Source organism: Rousettus aegyptiacus, unplaced genomic scaffold, assembly GCF_014176215.1.
Source record: "Rousettus aegyptiacus isolate mRouAeg1 unplaced genomic scaffold, mRouAeg1.p scaffold_m13_p_11, whole genome shotgun sequence".
NCBI classification, from domain to species: Eukaryota; Metazoa; Chordata; class Mammalia; order Chiroptera; family Pteropodidae; genus Rousettus; species Rousettus aegyptiacus.
Window position 1 is genome coordinate 77964311 of NW_023416286.1, and position 24598 is coordinate 77988908.

The following is a 24598-nucleotide window of genomic DNA, read 5'->3' on the forward strand; positions in this document are numbered from 1 at the left end:
TCATGATAATTCATCTTATGTATTGATGTCTTAATCTTAGTTAGTTTTTACAGTCTATTCCTACTTGGTAATTCATTATAATTGCTTTCTTCTCAATGATGTTAATAACATCCTTATCTCTGTAAAACTATCATGCCTTTTTCGAATTTTAATCTGCCTCTTTAATTAATTCTTTTTTATTTATTATAGGTGATCATCTTCCTCTTCCCCTTCCTCAAACTCCTTCAAGAGCTCTCTCGCCTTACTTTTCTTTTTCTTGTTAGCTTTACTTTTTCTTTTATTAGTCAGCATCTCTTTTCTTCTCTGTTTCTCTTCCTCTTTTCCCTCTTCCTCCTCTTCCTCATCTCCTTCCATTTCTTCTTCCTCCCTCGTTTCTAATTCTATTTAGCAATATCATCATGGAAATATTAATGTTTAACTGTGTGCTCATGTGGATGTATAAGATGATTTGGCTAATTATATTAAGTGCTAAGGCATATGCCATTCTTTGTATCACCCCTAAACATTTGGGGAGGTGGGGGTTACACCTGAGCGTGAAGCTCTGAGACAGCAAGCTGAATTTGCTCAACCGATCTGCTATTTCTAGCACATAGTCCTAAGGACACATCTATTTACCTAAATTTGCTCATAAATTCCCTTGAGGCTTTCTTCCTTGTCTCTGATGACTTTACCATAGCTGGGAGCTGAGATGGGATGGGAATGTTCTGGACTAGCAAGGCTGTTTGTTTCTGCTCTTAGCTATTCCACATCTAAGCTGGGCTCTGATGACAACCTGATGTTATCCATCCAGCTATGGCAAGGTCTGAACATCACTGCCTCGCAGTGTGGAAAGTGCAATAGGTCTTCTGAAGAAAACTATGTGGTAGTAAAAAGAGCACAAATCAAGTTTTTCTCCAAGATAGACACCCACAGCAATACTTTGAATTTTGTGTCACCCAAGGAAGTTGCAACTGGGTTCTGATTCTTTAAATGTTTTTTATAATTTTGATGTTTCATGACTCTCCCTTTAGTGTAATTGACAGGATCAGTTTTAAGTGTAAACCAACTGCCACCTGAGCTAATTTTCTATTTTTTCAGAAATTAGAAAGTCCTATATTATTTGTCATATAGTTAATCAGTACCTAGTATGCAGTGAGATCACAAAATTGACCATGTGATTCCATATTATAAATTTAAGTGACAAGAAGCTAAAGTGTACTGTAAAATTAAAAATGTGAAAAATAAAACCTAATTTTATTTGACTTATAAACCCATTCACCCTTAATTTGTATGGAAAAAAAAATCCTATGATTTTAAGAGCAAGTCACATGAGTTCTTTGCTTGCTAAAGATGATTATGTGGCAAAATATGTTTCATATCTATCAATAAATGAAGAAAATTTCTTATGCTAGATAAAACAACATATAAAAATTATATTCATATTGAATATGTGACATGAGGGAGCAATGCATCTACCTAGAGAATTAAACTAATTAAGACCACAGTTCTCTCAATATGCTGTTTTCATTTTTAGCATTTATGTCTTTGAAGCACATAATCCTATATATCATGTCTTTTTTACTGCATTTTATATTGTATAAAATTAAACAAGACATTACTTCAATACACTGTTAGCAATTAAATCTTTTTAGGAGAAATTGATGAAAATAATAAAGCTACTGTTTATTATGGATTTCCTGAACACCAAGCACTATGTTGTATGTAAAACATATAATAGGAGTTGTTTTTGTTTTTATGAGTTTTTTCTTTTTACTTTTAAATCGAGATGAAATTCACATACCACAAAATTACATTTTAAAGAATACAGTTGACACTTTTAAGAATATTCAAAGACTTCTTCAGCCATCACCATTATCAAATTCCAAAATGTTTTTATCATCCTATAAATAAACCCTGTACCCAATAGCAGGCAGTCTTCACTGCCCTATATCCCTAGCCCTTAGCAATAGTTAATCTACTCTGTCTTTATGGAATTGCCAATTTTCAACATTTCGTTAAAAAAAAAAATCATACAACTTGTGGCCTTTTGTGTATGATTTCTCTCACATAGGGTAATGTTTTCAAAATTCATCCACTTTGTAGTATATATCAATACTTCATTCTTTTTATAACAGAATAAGATTTCACTGTTAAGATTTACCACATTTTGTTTATACATCATCAGTAGGACATTTGGGTTGTTTCCACTTTTTGGTGATTATGAATAAATTGCTATGAACATTTATATATGCATTTTTGTGTGAATATACATTTTCAGTTCTTTTGGATAGATACATAAAAGGAGAATTGTTGAGACATGGTAACTTTACCTTTAACTTTTGGAAGAACTGTCAAGTTGTTATTCATAATGGCTGCGCTATTTTCTATCTCCTCAACAATGTTTGAGGATGCCATTTTTTTCACATCCTTGTCAACACTAGTTATCATCCATTTTTATTATAATAATCTTAGTGTATATAAATTAGCACTTCTTATAATTTTATAGGTATTTCTCTAATAAATAATTTTGAGAAACATTTTGTGTATTTCTTGGCCATTTTTATATCTTTCTTGGATAAATCTCTATTCAAACACTTTACCCATTTTTTGTTTGGAATAGTTTTCTTTTTATTATTGAGTTGCAATTGTTTATTTTATATTCTGTATAAAAGTCCTCTGTCATATATAAGATTTTCAAATATTTTTCTTTCTATTGGTTCTATTTTAATTTTCCCATTAGTGTCCTTAGAAGCACAAAAATTCTTAGCATAATAAAGTTCGATTTAATTTTTTCTTTTGTTGTTTGTGCTTTTTGGTAGTATATCTGCAAAAATATTGTCTAATCTATGGTCATGGAGATTTATGCCTATGTTTCCTTTTAGAAATTTTATGTCTTAAATTTAAAAATACGACCCATTTTGAATTAATTTTTTTCCTGTGGTGTGAGAAAGCAGTTCAACATCATTTTTTTGCATGTTGTCTCAGCACTATTGAAAAGATCTGTTTTATTGAATTGTCTTGATATCCTTGTCAAAAATCAATTCATAAATATAAGGGTTTATTTATGGACTCTCAATTACATTTCATTAACATCTATTTCTATCCTTATGCCAGCACCACACTGTCTTAATAATTAAGTAATTAAATAATTAGTGCTGGCATAAGCTTTATAGTAAGTTTGAAGTTGAGTAGTATCAGCTCCCAGACTTTGTTCTTCTTCTCAAGATTTTTTGGGCTATTCAGAATCTCTTACATGTCCGTACAAAATTAAAAATCAATTTCTCAATTTCTGTGAAAAGGTCTCTGGTAGTCAGATATTGATTGGATTGAATATGTAAAGCAATTTGTGAGTTTTACCACTTTAACAATATTGTCTTCCAATCAATAAACATTAGATATTATTCTGCTTATTTAGGTCTACTTTCTTTCACTTCTGATAAATTTATTGCTCAATAGTCTGCTATATTTTATACTATTGTAAATGGAAAAAATTTTTATGTTCGTTTTCAGATTTTTATGGCTGTTGTATATATTTGTGTATTGAACTTGAATTCGGAAGCCTTGACGAACATTTTTATTAGATTGGTAGATTTTTCAGGATTTCTTATGATTTTAGATCTAATAAAATCATTTTCTCTGAAAAGAGAAATGGTTTTACTTCTTCCTTTAATTTTACTTATTTTATTTATTTTACTTGCTTATTTACTTTAGCTAGAACCTCCAGGACAAAACTGAATAGAATTGGCTAGAGAAGACATTGTCACCTTGCTCTTAAATTGGGAAAAGAGAGTTTAGTCTTTCACCATTAAAGAGAATGTTATCGATTTTTCGAGGCGGGTAGATGCTAAGATACTTTATATTTCTAGTCAGCTAAGTGTTTTATCACAAAAATGTGTCAGGTTTTGTCAAACCTACATGTTTTGAAAAGATATGTAATTTTTTCTACATTCTATTAGTATAGTGTATTACATCAACTGATTTTTAGATATTATTCTATCTTCTCTAGATAAATCTCACTTGGTCATGGTCTACAATCCTTTATATATGTTGCTGTATTTAGTTTGCTAGTATTTTGTGGAATATGTCCCATCTGTATTCACAAGGGATATTGGTATATAGTTTTCTTGTGATATCTTTGTCTGGTTTGAGTATCACAATAATACTGATTTCATAGAATGAGTTGGAAATGCTCATTGATTTTCTATCTTGTGGAAGAGTATATGAAGAATTTGTGTTAATTCTTCTTTAAACATTTAGTAGCATTCATCAGTAAAGCCAAGGAAACCTGGTCTTTACTTTGTGAGAAGTTGTAAAATCACTAATCACTACTTTCTTACTGGTCTATTCAGATTTTTCATTTCTTCTTGAGTCAGTTTCTGTAGTTACTGAATATCCAGGAATTTGTCCATCTCATTTAGGTTATCAGAATTGTTGGTATACAATTCTTTATAGTATTCCCATATAATCCATTGTATTTTTATGAGATTGGTAGTTCCCTATTTATTCCTGATTTTAGTAATTAAACATTTCTCTCTTTTTCTCTTATTCAGTCTAGGTAAAGGCTTGTAAAATTGTTGATCTTTTCAAAGAACAAATTGCTAGTTTTATGGTTTTCTTTTGTTTTATAATTCACTATTTTATTTATATCCAATCATATCTATATTTTTATTTTCCTTCATCTTGCATTGGATTTGCTCTTATTTTTCTACTTCTTAATGTGGAAGTTTAGGTTATTGATTAGAAATCCTTCCTAATTAAGGTTTTCACAGCTGTACATTTCCATGTAAGCACTGCTTGAGTTGCACTCCACTAATTTTGGCATTTTGTGCCTTCATTTTCATTCGTCTCAAAATATTTTTAACTTTTTTCATCTTCTTTGACCACTGGTTATGTAGCAGTGTTTTTAATTAACACATATTTGCTATTATTGTCATACAAATTACATGTTTATACATTATACATTCATCAACACAGTTTTAAAATTATTGCTTCACGCAATTGTCTTAAAGTAAGATAGGAGAAAATAAAGTTATAGAGAAAAAATACATTTATACTTTTTAAATATTTGTTACCAGTGCTCTTTATTCTTTATTTGAATTTGCGTTCTGGTAGAAATGTCTACATTTTGGTCCAAGGGACTCCTTTTAATATTCTCCGTAGGGCGGATCCACTAGCAACAAATTCCCTCAGTGTTTCATTTATTTGTTTGTTTAATCGAGGTATGCAATTAATTCTCCTTTATTTTTGAACAATATAAAATTCTTAAGAGTTTTTTTTTTTTTTATTTTAGCACTTTGAATATGCTATTCCACTGTCTTCTGGCCTCTTTGTTATCTGATGAGAAATGAATTGTTAATCTTCTTGAGGGTGCCTCCTATGTGATAAGTTGATACTCTTGCTACTTTCAAGATTCTCTGTCTCTGGCTTTTGACAGTTTGTGATGCGCCTTCTGGTATGCATATCTTTGGTTTATCTACCTGCAGTTCTTTGAGCTCAGCTCTCTCTTCCAGCTCAGCTAAGTTCCTAGCAAGGCAGAGTTGTAAACTGCCTACTGAAGTGTTGAAGGAATACTCCAACATGCACACTAAGCAAAGAGAAGTTTTCCCCCACTCTCCCCATAAGAAGGCCTTGGCAGAGGTGCTTGAAGAAGATACCTTTCCAAGATTTCAAACTAGGAGAGCTGAGAATAAAGATGCCTAGACTAGGAATGCAAATATGTGAAGTGCATGATCAGAGCCAGATGAGCCAGAGGGGTCTGAGTCGTTGACTCGAACTCCCTTGAAAAGACTGCAATGCACGGCTGTGCACTAAGGCTGGTGTGGGAGAGCAGCTTTCCCCCATACGGCCTGCCAGGTAAAGTTTTTGAAATCACCTCTGATCAAGTCGGAAAAATCACGTAAATTTTTACCAAGAGCTGGACTCTTCATGCCTTAATCTTCACTTTCTGCTTACATGAATTTCCAAGGTTGCCTAGAGATGAGAGCTCAGTACCATCTCAGAATTTACCTGAACATGTGCACAGAACTGAATATGCATATGACCTTCCTGAGTAGCAGGAAATGTCTATCTTTTCAAACTTCCCCATGGACATCACATCCCCAGCTCTACTTTTAAGATTTTTATTCAGCTTTTTGTTTGCCCAAACTGTTTTCGCCACCTATGGCAGCTGTGATGATAAATACAGTTGACCTTTACCACCTAGGAATACTAGGTGCTGTAGGCATTTAAATAAATAAATAAATAAATAAATAAATGCAGTTGACCCTTGAACAACACTGTGATAGGGGTGTAACCTCCCCCATGAAAATCCTTGTATAACTTAAGTCGGCCCTCTACCTACATGGATTTCCAATAGAAGTTGAAAGTGCTGTTTTTGATCTACTGTTGTTTGAATTTGTAAATGCAAAACCTGAGGATATGAGGGCAGACTGTCTGTTTATTGAAAAAAATCCAAGAGTAAGTGGACCTGAGCAGTTTAAACCCATGTTGTTCAAAGGTCAATTGTGATTGTCATTGATTTTTCTTTTTTTTTTTTTTTTTTGACACACACCCTGGGCATTCTCAGTAAGAATAAGCCTTATTCATGTGAAAAATGGATAAGTCCTGTAAGTAAAGGTGTCCAGAGAACCGCCAGGCAGGTTGGATAACAATTTCCTGAAGAACCGACTTTTGAGGAATCTCCAAATCTATTCAGCATCCTCCAGTGGATGCCAGACTGCTGATTTCATGACTACTTTGATTGTGAGGTTATTGGTTTTCAAGGTTACTGCAAAGCCAGGAGAAGGCAATAAGAACAGGACATGTTAAAACATCGTGGAATTCATTATTCTTATCTAATCAGCTGTTTTTCTTAAATAAATGCTCCTCAGATATTTTAACCCTTTGTATATGTCCCAAAAATATGATTTCGATGCCTTTTCCCAATGTTCTCATCACTTTATGGACTAGTGGATCTTTGTAGGTCCTTACTCTGCCATTTCTGCAGATGTCAACGATGGGGTGGACTGTTTTTACTGGGTACAGTAAGCAGAAATTGACCAATCCATGAGCAAAAGGGGTCTCTTGAAAACATAATCATTATTAAAAACTTAGAAATGATGTACATGGTCTAGCCATCACCAATAGAAAAGCATTTTTGAAAGCAATGAGAATAACACTTACAATGGCCTTTGTCAATGATGCTGTTAAAAAATTAATTCTTCCCTTAGATGGGAGGTCGGCCACTATTGAGGTAAAAAATAAGACATACATAATGAACAAACATAATGTATGAATCCCCAAACTACATACTTTAACAAAGAAACAAATAAACAAAACATAATGGTTAGCTTAGAAAATTGATTGTACGTCCTAGAACCTGACTGAAACTAAAACAGACTTAATAGTTAATTCAAGATGAAAATTACATGCCTTTGAAAGTTTGGTGAGGGCAAAGATGCTTCCATGAAAGACACTGCAGCTGGCATCTACTCTTGATCTGTGAGATAGCTCTGAGTTACATTACACTAGAAACTAGATATTGCTGCAAACTTCGCCAATTCAAAAATTTATTTGTTTGTTTGTTTATCCATTCATTTATTTATTTTACTTTCCTTCATTGCTTTGCTCATTTCGGTTTTTAAAATTCTTGTTGGGAGCTTTAAAACCTGACTGGTCAAACGTAGCTTATAGGTGTAGGCATTAGTTTTTCAGAGTCAGGAAAAAAGTAACTCAACTTATTTAAATTAATAACCTGAATTTATGTATAAGGAAAGGGAACCCAAAGTGACATTTACTATGACTCATTTCTATGGCTTTTAGAAACTATACTTATAAAAACAAGTAATAAATGGACTGAAGAAAAATATCAGCATAATAAAACCTTGCATTTGTTTGTGATATAACTCATTAGACTAGAAAATCTCATTTTAAACTGTCAGTTTTCATTGTCTTAAAAAGAGTACTTGCTTCAGGTTAGTCCACTTCTTTAATTATATCTGGATATGTTTGTCATCTTTGTGTCTCTTTTACTTAAAAAATAGCTCTCTCACAAGACCAAGAAGGTCTACGTATCTTTAAAAGAGCTCTCTCTTAAAGTTTTGCAATTTTTCACAAGGAAACAAAATTCAAAACTACCTATTCAGGTTTATGTATCTGACATTAAATATATAAGGAAAAATATATAATGAGTATATGAGGATACAAATAAAAGACTTAATTCTTTTGATGATATACATTCTTATACTCAGACTGAAATACACACACAAATATATACACAGACCTACAATTTTCAGGACTTATGCATGGCCAATAAAATAGGAAAAATTCTGAAGAATATATAGGGCATAAAAAGAAGTTTTTAGAGCAGATAACTATCTTTTTATTTGAAACTGTAATATCTGAGTAAACAAGATAATGTCACTTTGCTTTTTATTTATGTAAATATGATATAGATACAAACATGAGTGTATTTAAAAAAATATTTTAGAGCTTTCTTTATTCACTTTCATTTTATCAGTTCCTCTTGGAAATATCACACATGTACCATTAATAATGTCAGCAAAAAAGAAAAGAAGGGAAGTAGGGAGGGAGGTATAAAGGGGAAACAACAAATACCAAGATTCTTCTCAATAGAATGTGATCTTACATACTCTGATTTATAAACTATAAATATCAGTGAAATCCTTCTTATATATTTAGTCTTCTATGGTCCTGTTACTTGTTAAAGTCTAAGATTAGGTATAACATAGCATCATTGCACTGAACTATGTTCTTGTTCAAATAAACATTTATTGAAGAATTTTTAGTGCTAAGAATTCCATTAGGTGTTGGGGAAGAAGAGAATAAGAAACAATATGCATCTTCAATATTATACATGCTAGTTATATACACTAGTTGCAAATGCTTTCTTACAAATAAAAATTATGCATCCAGGGGAAGATATTGTTTTCCTTAATCTATTATTCATTTCCAGAAGTAAAATTTCATATCACAAAAAAAATGTGTGGTTAATTCTCAAGGTGGTTCCTCTGTGATATGTGTATATCCCACCTCTTAAAATAGTCAAAAATTATATTTTATCTCTCAACATGGTAGTCTACTATGGCATACAGACAACATTGTATTCTGCAATGTGTTAAAAATTTATGGACTGAGTATAAATTATCCCCTTAACTATACCTGTAGTGCTTTGATAAAATGCAAAAAGCTAATAGAACATCTAGAATACTGACCCTTCAAACTAGGATCCGAATACAATTTCTTCTTTGTGAGAAACCTTTAGAGAGATATCTGCTTGATCTAAATTACTTTTTCCATCCTGAGAAACTGGTCAGTTTTTATACCAAGAATATTGTAGATAATGTAACTATCTAGATTTTTCTCTGTGAGTTAAATGTTATACAGTCTAGAATTAAATTTGCAGTCTGATAGTAACAAATATGAATGCATATTTTGCAGCAATCTCACACGTAGCTCTAGTTTGTATATCTTTGTTTTGCCATCTTCTTTAGCATCTAGTTTTAATCAAATATATCCATCTATATTTACATATTTTTGGAATCACCTTAATTGTTGGACAATACAATCGTGTACTAAGTTAAAGATAAGGTTAGCAGAATTAATCTAGTTAAATACAAGGGAGATTTGTATAAGAATTTATTGGTTAAATCATTCAACATGCATTAAAATTGCACTACAACATACTATAATACCCGTATTAGAATAAAAGGGTGAATAAGATATTATACTCAAAGATCTTACATCTATGTAGGGAGACCAGAAAAGTTAAAAGACAATTACAATGAAGAGTTGCAAGTATAATAAGTAAGTGTTATGAACATGTTGTTTCAAGTTAGAATAATTAGGAAAGATTTCTAAAGAGAGGTTAGGACTAAAGGATTAATGGGCAAATTGAAGAAGAAAATACATTTAAATCAATGGAGTGAAATGTGTAAAACACAAATGTGAAAAGGAAGCATAGACTATTTGAGTAACAAGCCACAGGTTATTAGAAAACAAATGTTTTAATGATGTTGGATTAACACATGAATATATTTTAAAATATAACAAATATCCTTTTTCATGTTTAGTTTGCAGTACAAGACATGCTGGAGAATATAAAATGCGACCTCTATAATCCTACTCTATGATAACATTTTAATTGAAATTTTTAATTTAATAATGAAATATTTTAGTTTGAGGTAATTTATTATACATAATTGGCCTTGTATACTTGAATTTAGCCCAAATTTCAATTAATAAAGGTATAAATTCACTTGATATCTTTTTTATATCAAATAGGAAATTAATGAGATTGAATTTTTAGAAGACAAGCTGGTCACTCAGGTGAACCACATAGAAAGAGCTATTAATAGAGAAAGAAAAATATTAAATCAACTATAGAAAGCTGACCACTTCAGTTCCTGTAATTCTGGCTTTGACTGCTAACTTATTGCTTGCTTTTTGCTTTTGTCGATTTATTGGGGAGATGATTTTATTTTATATTTTAATTTTTTTCATAGATGTCTTCAACCCGAATGACCATCCAAATCTTCCATGTCTCAATTTAAAATGCATCTTAAAACTACCTTAATAGAAAAATTCCTTCAGTCCTAATAATTTCTCTCAGTGTACAGGTGGTAATGGGATGTTAAAGTAATCAAAAGAAAAAAATACATAGACTAATAGCTATTTAAATCTAGAGCGTATCTAAGAGAATATTTACTCCAGATTCTTACTTTTACAAATGAGAAAACCAAGAGCCAGAAAGATTAAGTAGCTTACTGAAGTGCATACGGCTCACTAGTGGCAAAACGATGTGAGGTTCGTTTTGTTTTGCTTTGCTTTCTGCATTAATTTTTCCACCTTGTTGTGATTATTTATTACTATTTCTATAATATATCAAGTTAATTCTTTGCAGTAATACAATAAGCTTAGAGGCAGAGCTAGGTTTTGTGGGGCTTAAAGATGAGATCCTCCCTAAAGAGAAATGCAATCGCCATGTGAAGACATTGTTGGACCCCCTTTCAGGGGCTCTCAGAGGGGCCTGGTAAGTGAAGGACCCTTACAGGAAGCCCCTTCACAATGAGCAGAATTATCAGCGTTTACTCTAAAACCTTACTTTGCTTTAGTCAATAAATTATGTAATTCAATGTTTTTATGAGGATTACTAGTAATGAGGTTATATAACCTATAAATTCATACGCATTCAACAGCATATACGGTTTTTAATTTTCTAAAGGCTTTTTAAAAATTTTCTTTTTTCATGTAATATAGAAAAGCCATAAACACTGTGGCCTATACCTTCAGACTATAAATTTGCTGAGGCTTAAAATATTTTAAATGAATACATAAATATCCTGTGGATAAGCACACTTATGTTTATTGTTAGAGTGACTCATTTGATAAAGTATTTCTAAATCATTAGAACTATTGTTATAAGTCTAGAGATTTGTGAATTACTTGCAGGTACCATGAAACTAACTATTTATAATAACCTTGTCATGCCAATGTTATGACACTAGAAAACTGCTGCTATTAACTATTTTATTAATAGAATGAATATTATGAATTTTGTCCTGTAATATTTAGGCATCCAGAAAAACTCATTTCACCTAAAATACCACTCCTCATGAAAGTAAAATATTATATCTATATATGAAAATATGTTTTAAATAGATTATTTAATTTTATTTAAATTTAATTATTTCACATAATACATAATACATAATATACAAATAATTACTTAAATATATTATTTAATAATATTTCAAAAATGTATATATATATATACATATTTTTAGGTGAAATTAAATCAACATTCTTTAAAGTGTTTACTCAAGTCACTCTTGTTTGAATGAAAGCCCAAAAGGATATAGTACTTACTTGTGGTCTAACATCTTAAGCACTCAACACAGATAGAAAACCAAATATTTTTTAAACAAATTAATATTTTTAAGTAAAGAGTGTGCCCTTAAAGTTATAGGTATTGATATTGATACTTTCATTGATATTGTTACCCATTATTTATGTGAATACCATTGTGATAATATTTAATTATATGACAAATAGTATAAATCATTTATTCAAATATTTAGACTTTTGAACCACTAGTACCTGTTTTTATAGCAATAGACAGACCAACAGTGTAACCTCACTCTGCCTCTGTACATGTCATCTGTACATGTCACTCTGCCTCAGTACACATGTACATAACATAGCAAATACCCTAAGACACTATATACTACCTGCGGTAGGAATGACAAGTATAGGGAGCTAGTCTTGCCCTTAGTAGTAACTTATCTATTAGTTTTATTAGATGGTTTCATCATGCAGTACTCCCAGGAAAAGATTTAAACAAAAATATATGCATTTTTTTTCACTTTGCCCTGAGAAAGAGATATAGATAGTCAGATTACATATAAACAAAGACTCATTCCAAGAACATTTCACCTTTTCACAAGAGATGAAGCTTCTACTGAAGAAAAAATAAAGATAAAAAGTAATATCCCAGCAATTTTTTCTTCCTTGATTATTTCAGTTAAAAGATAGTTTTAAATGTAGAAGTCTAAATAGAATTCAGAAGTAGCTTTAAAGGTAAACTGACTTATACAATGAAAGATAACTCACAGGCCCTCAGTTAAATTTTTTTGTGAGTTACTAGGTTTTGAAAAATTAATATAAAAAATTATAGCATTAATATTTTCCAATTGAACAGAATGATATAAGCAATTTATCCCTTTTAAAAATCTGTCAAATGTACAATGCATTTTTAAACTTTAGAATAAAAGAGAAGAACAATACAAAAATTAACTCATGCTATATTTTATGCTTGGGAAAAGGGAAAGAATAAGGCAAAAATCATTTCCGTTATTTTGCCAAACTGCATTATTTGACATTCTTAAAGGATGGCAAAAATGTAGAATAATTAACAATGTTATAATGCAATATACAAAATTCTAAAATATTAAAATTTAAGAAATTACAACACAGTATTTATATTCAGTATCCATACATATATTTGTGAAACTATATATTTGTACTCTCATGTCGAAATTTGCTTAAAGCCATTTTGAATTAGACATTTCAATGCATCTTACAACCATAAATCTACATATCTATGAGTTTGTATATTGTTACAAAGAATAGTACATTATAATTCATCTTTGTCTTTAGTCTGAAAGGCCTAATTATTTGGACTCTAACTATGTTCAAAAGAGTAATGCAGCATAGTTAGTATTCTTTTGAGCATTCGACTATATTTGGTACAGACTCTTTTAAAGAAGGTTGATGTTTTTGCAATAAAACTATTTGCCTCGCTTTTATTTTTGGAAAATAATTAGCTTTTTAAATATTGAATCTGTTTTAACATTGACAAATAAATGAAATTCAAGCTGGTATTATATTAGATTGAAACTTTAAGACTAAATTTTATTCATTCGGTAAGGGCTTTTGCCAGAAAGAAAACTGTAAACAAATATGACCATGCTCTCATATTGCTTGGGATTTAGTAAGAAAACAGAAAAACATTTATTTAAAAGCACTGATTCCAAGACAATTTCTAGGACAATTTCTCTTAATTCCAGGACAATTTCTCCTTGGGTGTACTTAAATAAGGGAAAAACTATACTTATAAATAAAATGTGTATGTTATTCTAATAGGTGTACCACATTATTAAGGTTTTCAAAGTTTTTCCATAAGAACCATATTTATTTTATGCTATAAAATTAAAAAAATAAATTTACTTTGATAAAAAAATCTATTACATTATATGTGTACTAGCTAATGACAAAATGATGAGGGAATACAAATTAATTATATATATGTAAATATATGTAATATGGGTATATTTTATATAAATATATTTACTTTAGAATGTAAGTATTAGGGCTTCTTAGTGGATATTTATAGACTTCAGTAGCTGCAGATAATTGTGGAGTGAAATTCTTTCTCCCCAACAGACTTACTATCTATGTCAATGAAAAATAAAGTGTCAGATCAAATTGTGATGCACATTTAAATACATATTTTCAAGTCAAAGAGAAACAAACAAAAATAGATACATGACTTGATTTGTAAATTAAACAAAATACAGCCCTTTGTAGTGAAAAATAAAATAGTGGTTTAAATTAGGCATACAGTCCCCATATTTGGCTATACCTTACCTTTAATATGTTACTGAACAACCTAATAATTATAAAACCTTTTATAATCACATTATCTGATGATATGAGGAAAGAGGTGCTTATAAAATACTTCTCCTTAGTCCACATATCTTAAAGATCATGCATTTTACTAAGGGATAGAATAGTTCTATCAATCATACAAAAAATATATATAAAATTTAATAAGTTGGTGCTCCTGTAATAGTCCAAAACTGAGCCTGAGCTTCTGATTAATTTAAATGCTAACAAATCACTCTTTGCAGCTCCTTCCCCCAGCTGTCATTTTAGATAAGATAATCTAAATATTAATTCATGGGTCTCACAATAAAGGCTAAAGTAAAAAAAAAAAAAAATATATATATATATATATATATATATATATATATATATATATAGAAGGCATTACTCCATATGTGACATAGTCTTACATAAATTATAGAGAATAGAGAAAGTAGAACTTTTGAATTTTTATGCGTAAAACAATTTTAATTGCTGCTATGACATTACATCGTGTTAAATATATAGGCTTTCATACTATTAGTTAATAAAAACAAATGCTTCAATCTATAATTTTTGTTCTTTTATTAGGATTTTTCTCTTTTATTTGAATAATCTCATTATTTTTCTAAAATATAGCCTATCATTTTGTTTTATCTTTATTATAATTCATATTTAAGTAAGACAAAGTTAATCGTATATATAGTACTAGCAACGTAAATATTGAGATTGATTATTCCTGATTTGATGATGACAAATGGTTACATATTCCATGAATCAGTATTCATAAGAATATATTGATTATTCAACATCCTCAAGCAGTAACTGATGCTGAGTTTCAACAATTGTCAAACATTAGAAACACATGTAAAATGTCAATGTTCTAGGTAGAATTTATAATAACAAGGAGAGAATTATGAGAAAAGTGGTGCAAGAAGCAACTGGACTCATGTGAATCCACACCATGGCCTTGTTCCTTCCTGGACAAAGTTTTGCCCTTGACCTTATTTGTGACCCTCAGTATCAGAAATCACATTAAACTAAGAATTGATTTAAAAAAATAAAAAACAAACAAAGTGTTAAAAAACTCTTCCACCCGCTTTAAGTATACATTTTCTCATTTAATTCTCACAACAACCAATTGAGGTACGTACTATTATTATCACTATTTTCAGATGAGAAAACTGAAGCACCAAGTGTTGAATAAATTGACTTTCTATCATAAGAATATTCAAAACTTTCTGCATCTTATTTCATGCTCTAATAGTTGCTTTTTATTACTATTCTGTTCAGGTTGTAGCTTAGAACCATGTCAATCTTTTATGCTAGGCAAAGAGCAAATCCCTAAGACTTTTTAATGGATTGATGTATATCTAGCCAGAATTTAAAAAAAAAAAAAAAAGTTCAACAAAAGAAAACATTTCAGGAACTTATAAGTAGTTCTTTTCAACTTCTACAGTGGCTTCTTTTGATTCTTATTTGTTTCCATTAAATTAAATATAGCTGTATGCACATAGCAGAACTGCAATGAGTAAATCAACATGCTTTTCCCTGTCGCCTCTAAAATAGCATTTCCTAGTGTCAGCTAAGAACTGTGTAAATCCATTACAATTTAAAGATGAGATTCTGGCATCCTAGTGCTAACACAATTATTTTATATGATTTATACTAATTATTTAAAGTTTTGAATGATAAAAGAATATTAATCATAAAAATAGCTTAGTGGAATTTGCTGCTTTGAAATCATATATGTACCTTTTGATTCACATCTCCCTATTGTGATCATTTTGTCAAAGAGTAAAAGTAAAACATTACAACATTATAGTCATTAAATAGAATTCACTCAAAATTATTTTATAATATCTAATTCCTCAGTCTCAGCATTTGGGAAACCCTAATATCTAAAGTTATGCACCTGAATCCCTTTATTGTTATCCCCTCTTGGCAAAGAAAATACATCTCATTCTCACCTTAGACTTTCATAACTGCTTTGGACTAGAAACAGCTAATGTGAATCAGTGCTAACAATAGTCAATTGCTGCTGGAATGTAAGCAAGCATAAAATGACAGACGCAGATCCCTAGTGGAAAAGTCTATAGATGAGGTCTCTAACCTTGGCCCTTACACCTAAAAATTTATAGTCAGTTTGTTAATCTGTCTGCATCCCTCTAAAAGATTTAAGATGGGAAGGCAAAGTTAAGTGGTTCATTAAAAGTAAATTAAAATGATTTTTATTGCTTAAAAAATTTTGAAAGACAATGGATAAAAAATGTCAATATTATATGATATCAAAGTATAAGGAGCCTGTTTGTTTTCACTTATTTTTCAAAGTTAATAATACCAAAGAACAAATTCCTTAGAGTGATACTCATAGTTCACCCTTTGCCTTGTGCCATTTTAAACTCTGCTACTTTCCTCTGCTACTGCACCCTGAGATTTATCACACTAAATTTTTTATCAAGCTGGTAACACACAAGTTGGCTTATAGCCTACTTTGTACAAGTTGTTGCCTTTACCCAGACTGATCCTTCCTCTGTTTCCTACCTAGAGAATTCTTATTCATCCCTTAATAGCGGGTCTAATGTCATCTCCTGGGCAAGGTCTTCCTTTACCACCCTTTGCAATGCCAGTTGTCCTCTCCTCTGCACTTCCAGTACACGGTGGGTGTAGTTTAGCATCCATGATTGTAGATCATAATTATTTAAGCATTTTTTTTCACATTTAGTCTCTTAGCTTATAGAAGACACAATGTCATATGACTTTTTATTTAACTACCCACAAGTGCCCAAAACATTGCTTGCTCATGTTAGAAATCTGTTAAATAAATGTTGGATATTGTCTATGATTGCAAAAAAAATAATTAAATCTTTTTAAAAAATGTTAGTTCCTTGTTAATATAAGAACCTTATTTGTTCGTTTTCTCTATGCACCTGAAGTTCATATATATATATATATATATTTCTCTTTTAGTCAACACAACCTAGAAAAACTCAGGAAACCTCAGTTCAATCAAGACATAATAATTAACAAAAGTATAAATAGGACCTTGACTAACAAAGCAACCAATAATTACTAGGTTTTTTACTTATATCACCTCAAGGTCAATATGTAATAGAAACAAACATAAAGTATGCTAAATGTGGAAAAAAAATAATCTCTAAGAGAGAGTCAAATAGAAAATGTTTTTAGTACTGAAGTGTGTTTAATGGCTGGAAATCACTTGAGATGTTAGTCTTGACCTTATGCTTGATACAATACATCCTTTAAACCTTTAGACACTTGTTTAAGTCAAGATGCTCCTGTTCTGATAGAAATATTTTTTTGTTTTTCGTTTGTGTGTTTTTAGAAAATGTAAACTATGTGATTCTTTACTTTTAAAAAGTTTAATAAAAATGATCCAGGAAAAATTCTATAATTTAAATATAACTCAGACTATGTTGACTTAGAAAACTATGCTTTTCTGGTTACTTTTTGGTTTGCAATGTGGAAATTACTCCTTTAATCTGATAATTAAAAGTCATATTTTTTATTCAGTTCTTAAAATAGAAGTTTCCTTTTACTATTCACAAGAAGAGCAATGTCTTAAATAATATATATAATTTTTAATTTGTAATTTTTACTTAATACTTTGGAAATTTGTACTGTAGGCAATTATTCGATAATTAATATTAACTTAGCACTGTTATTTCTTAAAAATTGAATATGATCAAGTATCAGTATAATACAGAAAAAATTTTCTTAAAGTTTTATCCTTTAATTTTCTTTTGAACTACTGTACAACACTTCCCACATCTTTATATTCTTAATCATCATATACTGCATTTCAAATCACTGAAGATCAATTTGTTAATCTAAGCTTTAGTTTGCCAAATGAATCAACTTTCTATTCTTTCTTTATTCCCCCATGGTTCATCCACTCTTGTCTCTATTGAATATCCATATAGCGAATGTGCATTAGGGCTAAATCACAGTTGTGAGTGCTTTGTGTGATGTGATGGTTAACCAGAAAGAAAAAAAATATCTTATTTTCTGCAGACTGCAGTTTCTTAGACACAAACTCTACAATCTAGAAAAGAAATAAGCTTTATTTAAAAATTGTTAACCTATGGCTGCTTTCTTTGTAGCTTGGTAAGTAAGAGGTAATTTTATCTATGGAAACGAATAAAGATTTAAATGGTGGGTAGAATTTTGATATGTTACCATCGATCTTTTGCAGTGTAGGGTACAATATAAGAAATGTCATGAAAGATAGGCTACGTGGAACATAGATGAAATACCAAGCATTGCATTTTACAGATTTGAATAATTTATGAATATACTAATGGTAGTCAAAATTTAGAAAGTTTGAGGACAGATATCGATTAATATATTATATGATGAAGAAGTTTTCTCTTTAATATTTTCTCAGCAGTGAAAAATCTTTGACACATTCGAGCGGGGATAGATTGTGCTACTGGAAGATTAATCTTAATCTTATAGAAGCATCAAAAAGCACAGTTTAGTGGTTGCCAGAGGGAAAGGGGGGGGGAGGGGAGAGGTAGGTAAGAGGTAAAATATATGACGACAGAAGGAAAGTTAACTTTGGGTGGTGAACACACAATGCGATATACATACGATGCGTTATTGAATTGTACACTTGAAACCTGTATAATTGTATTAACCATTGTCATTCCAATAAATTTAATAAAAACAATTGATTCTATCAATAAAAAAATCAGTTGAAGAACAAAGATATGTAGACAGTAAATTGAGTTAGAAAGCTGCTGAAATATATAATGTGAGAATTAAATTACGGAGAAAATGAAAGAAAATAACAGATTGTAAAAGGTATTTAAGAAGTGAGATCTTTCATTGAAATCATTTGTATGTGATTAATCTATTAAAATTCTGTGGAATTAATTTTAGTATGTGTTGATGACAGTGATTATAAGTATAGACTGATATTTCTTGATTGAGTAGATCAACTGTTAAAGTAGTTTTAATTAGTAAATGTAAAAATGTTAAATTGTGTAAATCATATATAACGAATATGTTGATACACAAAATTTATTTATATGTTAAAGCAAAAAATAAATCTAGATATCGCATTGTTCAGAATAGTTTTTGCCTTAAGCAAATAGTACTAGTTTAAGCCTGAAAAAGAGTCGTAAATGTTATACTTGTTTTCATTTCCAAACACACTTCTTAATACTTTAGTTATTAATAAATGTAGTGATAATAAATTTAAACTAGATACACCCACACCTATTCATTTCTTGTTTCTTTTCTAAAAGGGGGAAGAAAAACCTTAAAATAATGTCAATTATCTCTTTCTTATGGGTAATGTATAGAAGATAACCAAAATTTTCTAATTTGTCAGTTTATATCAGGTAACAAAATTGGTGAAAGTATATGGCTTATTTTTCAAAAAATTAATTTAGACCAACATCTACAATCACATTTTGTTCAGGTTTGCAGTTCTTAGAACAGACTGTCGATTGCCTATCCACCATCTACCCCACTTAGATGGGGTTATTTTATCTTTTCTAAAATAACCTTATTTTACATGGATACAATGTTCACAGTCCAAGAAGTATCACAATCCTGTTACCTTAGCCACTTATTAGTCTAGAGATGGGTTCAAAACTGAGGCCTAAACAAGGAAGTCTGGGGAAAATCTGCTGAGAAATTTTTGAGAATATCCTCCATGATAACACAAAGGATATTTACGCACACTTCCTTTTGTCTCTCTCCACTCATTTTCCCACTCATATTCTTGAATCATTGAAATTTTATTATTATTGTTATTTTGTGCTCATTTGGTTATAGAGTCAGACACAGAGAAATAAAATAAAGTAAAAAATATATTCTATATATTTTTAAAATATCCAATTTTTATACTTAGTTTAACTATATATACAGAAAAAGAAATAATTTTAATGTAGACTCTTTTTTGCTGTTTCTGTCTCACAATCAAGTGCAGTACGTCAAGCTAAGAAGGCAAAAATGCAGAGGACCAGAGGAATCTTTAATGATCTATTACAAAGCCACCATATTTTCCAAGCACACTGTCTGATTTGCTTAGGGCTGCCGTAAAAACTGCTACAAACTTGGTGGCTTAAAATGTATTCTCTCCCTGTTCCGTAGATCAAAATTCTAAAGTCAGCATGTCAGCGGGGCCACTTTCCCACTAGTGGCTCTTGCATCGGCTCTTGCATTGGGACGCTCCAGCTCTTCCTTGACTTGTGGCCACATCCCTTCAATCTCTGCATCTTTGTTAAAATTGCATCCTCTCTGCCTGCCAAATCTCCCCTGCGTTTCTCTTATAACAACACTTATTGAATTTAGGATCCAGCTGTCTAAGTCAAGATGATCTCTTCATCTCAAGAGCCTTAACTTAATTACATCTATAAAAACTATCTTAATAAGGTAACGTTCACATGTTCTAGGAATTAGAACAGGGACATACCTTTTTTTCAGGTGACCATTCAAGACACTACACATACTTTTCCAAAAAATTTGAAGATTTTAGTGCTACAAATGAAATTTTAAATTTTGGTAGACACAAGGATTTCGTAGGTTTTTGAAGTCTATTTAAATATTTACTTCTATATTTGTGTATGTGTGAATACACTGTAATACATTTTTTAAAAAAACCATGAAGTACTAAAGGATTGTAACTATTGTTTTTATTATCTATCTTCTTAAGAGAAGTATTAAATAGGGACTCAACGTTTACAGATTTGAAACTGCTAAGGGATAGTAATGAAAAAGAGCTAATGTAATTCACAAAAAGATTTGTAACTTTGAAAGATAATTCTCCTTATACTTGATTGCTATTTCCATCTGAGTATACATCTCCCAAGCCAAATTTGAGACTTCATTTTAAGGATGAATAATATTCAAATATAAAATATCTATTAAATCGATGAGACAGTTTGCTATATACTCATCATTCTTAAATTTGTAATGTATGTTTGGAAAGTAAAATTTTTTAAAGCAAAATTAGAATATTTAATGCATATTGCTAAGGATTTAGGTATAACCTAAAAAGTAAGAGAAGTTGAGTACTCTTGAGATGAATTTATTAGAATGAAGCCAGCTGGTTTAAGAGTAAAACCTATAATAGCAATGGTATAGCTAGAATGAATTTCACCTTGTGGCAAAGGCAGGATATAAGCATCTGTGAGCAAGATCCCCATTCAGCTGCAAAGCCCTTAGGGTATCATAAGTGGCCACTCTTATTTGGTTCCCTGTGTTTAACAATAGACTCAAGATACCTCATTGCCAAAGTGGTTGCTTCCACTCTACCCATTGCATCAGCATTCCAGACAGCATATCTTTGCTTTAGTCAAATTGCTGCATCTAGCTGCCAAGAACTAAAGTATACATATACATTTTTTTTCCGGAGGGGCAATGTGCCCACATAAAAATTAGTGGCTCTATTATGATAAGATACAGAGAAAACTGTGTGGGGGCCAATTATCAGTCACTGCTACATGGACACTATAGAAATCGAGGTAAGTGTATATAGCCTTTTAAAAGTTCTGTAGAAAAGATTTGACTTTAATTATAAAACAATTTTAGCTTTAAATCAAACACTTATCATTTTACCTAAAATTACTGTGTACTAATAATGACAGCTAAGCAAGGGATTGTCTAAGAAATAATCTCCAATATTTTCATATGAGTATGCCTTTTGGTAAATAAATTTTGACTCCATTATATTTTTCATAAATTATAAATGTATTAATTATTCACTCCTATTGGTTTTTCATAATTTATATAATTCTATTAATTATTTATAACTATAATCACTATGAAACATGCACAGATGCACATTAAATCATAAGGAAATGTAATTTCGAATATACTATTTGCATATCCAAATGATTACTAGGGGATCTTCTTAAAATGCAGATTCTGATTCTAGGGTGGGGATATTCTGTATGATTGTATGAAAAATATTCTTAGAAACTAAAACCCATAGGGAAAGTGCTAAACTATAACTTGGGGCATGCTGCCTAAAACCTAGGAATATTTTTCTACTTTCATTGAACTATCTTGAAGAAAAATTATACAGAAAAATTCTAGTAGATATTTTACTGTAGAATTCTCAAGGCAAATGATATGTGCAAGAGTTATAATTTAAAATATATCAATAGTCATATCTATCGAAAAATATATTTCAGTGTAAACATCAAAAATATTAATCTTTTATCAGAAGCAATCATGCAATTATTTATCTAAAGACACATAAAAATGAATTTGAATATTTCTATTATCTTCATTAGATTATTTTGTAATGCAGGTTTAATATTGTTAATGAATAAAGCACAAAAATATTTTTACCTTGTTAACCTTGCTTTACTGCACAATAAAAATATTTTAAGTAAATATAAGGAAGAAATTGATGTATTGTTCTGAATTTGAAATTATTCTGGTCCAATTATTTACTCTACTTAATGAGACCCTTCTTCAAGGAAATAATCACAGCTGCGAGAAATGTGCAAAGTACATTATAAGGCACCCAGAGTTCAGAAATCCTGTGGTACTCGACAAGAATATCTTGCTTTATCTTCTGTAAGCATAAAGTATGAATATTTTCAAGAAAAACTTAAATATTTTCCAAATTTGGGTTAGTAAAATAAAGAATCCTTGGAATATAGTACTTGCTCAAGTATTTAGTTATAAGTGGAGATGTTTGGGAGAGAAATTTAAGTTTTGAGAGTGATGACATATTTTAAAATTACTCTTTCATCCTGCTTGCAATTCTTATCATCTCAGGTTTAATGACTAATCCTAAGAGATAGCATAATGATGATTTTACTTATAATTAAACTTTATTAAGACTTTATTATCTGCCAAGCATTGTTATGTGACTTTTATATTTAATCTTCAATAAATAATATGATGTAGGTATTCTCTATATGAATGAGGATACTAAGATATAAGGAATTTAAGATTTTTTTCCCAACATGACACAGCTAAAAAAATTGGATTGGAATTTGAATCCAAGCAATTATTCTTCAAAACTAAAGCTATTAATTACAACATTCTTCTGATATTTTCCATACATTCAGCTTTGATAGTCTCACCTACAATATCTTAGTTAATTAAAGAATAGTAGTATTAGATATCTTTCAGTAATTTTATATATTTATTGTCTATTCTCCAGTAGAATGTAAGTCCTGTTCTGTTTTCTCTCCAGTAGCAGATATGAAAACATTTCTAAGTTTACACAGATGTTTTCTTCATTTATTACAGTCAATATTTACTAGTTCTTACATACCAATTGCTGTATTTTGCTTTCTATAATACATTATTTAATTACAAAATATTTCAAATTTCTGTAAAAGCTAGATCATAATGTTTGCACTCTGCATTACTAAATTTATCTTCAAAGTGGTATTCTTAAGTTACAAGTGCATGATAAGAATTTTCAGTTCCCAATGTTCTTAATTTTTGATTTTGAAATACTTTTAAATTTTCAAAAATATTTAAAAGTATTATTGCCATAATCTTTCTCTCAAAGATTTTTTACTTTTAAATCCTGATTAATCTGCTTACCATTTACATCAAGCATTTTTATATGCTTAGAGGACATTTATATATCCCCTATAAATTTCCTTTTTATTTTTTTATTTTTAAATTTATTTATCTATTTTTATGGTGACATTTGAAATTTGAATATGAAGATGTAATAATAGCTTATAAAAATTGAGTGGTTATAATATATCAGAGTCTCTTTTAAGTACTATATATACATTAGCTCATACAGTCCTCACAAAAACAACATGAGATCATTACTATAATTATGCTCACTTTAGAGATTAGGAAAATGCAATATAGAGAGATGAATAAACTTACCTATCTAAGTGGTAGAGCTGGAGGAAAATCTTAAATACACATGTGTAAACCAAAGCCAAAGCATTAGTGATAGATTAATACATCTGATTGTTATTTATTAAACTTCTGTATTAAAGATAAAGTTAGAAGTCTTATACAAATTTAACTTCTAGCCTTAAAGGGGTATCTAGTATCTGAGAAAGCTTCCTAACAACATATACAACTATGAAAGCTGAATAAGATACATACATCAAATTTTCGAAGGCATCAAGAGAGAAACCAAGGAAGCCAGCACTTGAGAAGCCAGGTATCAAAGGGAACAGGACAAAGATAAACTCAGTATTTATTTCTGCTTTCTCTAGGCATATTTGTATCACGAGGCCAAAGGAGCAAAGTAAAATCTGATAACCAAGGTCTGCTACAGTTTCTGAGTTACAGAGGAACAAATTAGAATTTAATGCTTCCACAGAGGACCATACAAGAGAGATCAAGGCTCTGGAAAGAAAGGAACTGCCTAGGAGGAAAAGCCTAGTCGTCTACTGTTTTGCCTGTGCTTCAGGATCCCATCTATCCTTGAAATTATTAGTAAATCTTAGTCCTGTGTGAGATCACTCATTCATATGAACCTTATTTGATAATTTGACCCCCT

At 30.4% G+C, this 24598-nt stretch overlaps 1 protein-coding gene across 2 annotated transcripts in view; it reads left to right on the forward strand.

Annotated features, from left to right (window-relative positions):
• KLHL1 (kelch like family member 1) overlaps nt 1-24598 on the forward strand; it is a 266430-nt gene that overhangs the window by 213423 nt on the left and 28409 nt on the right. The gene's annotated exons all lie outside the window — the stretch shown is intronic.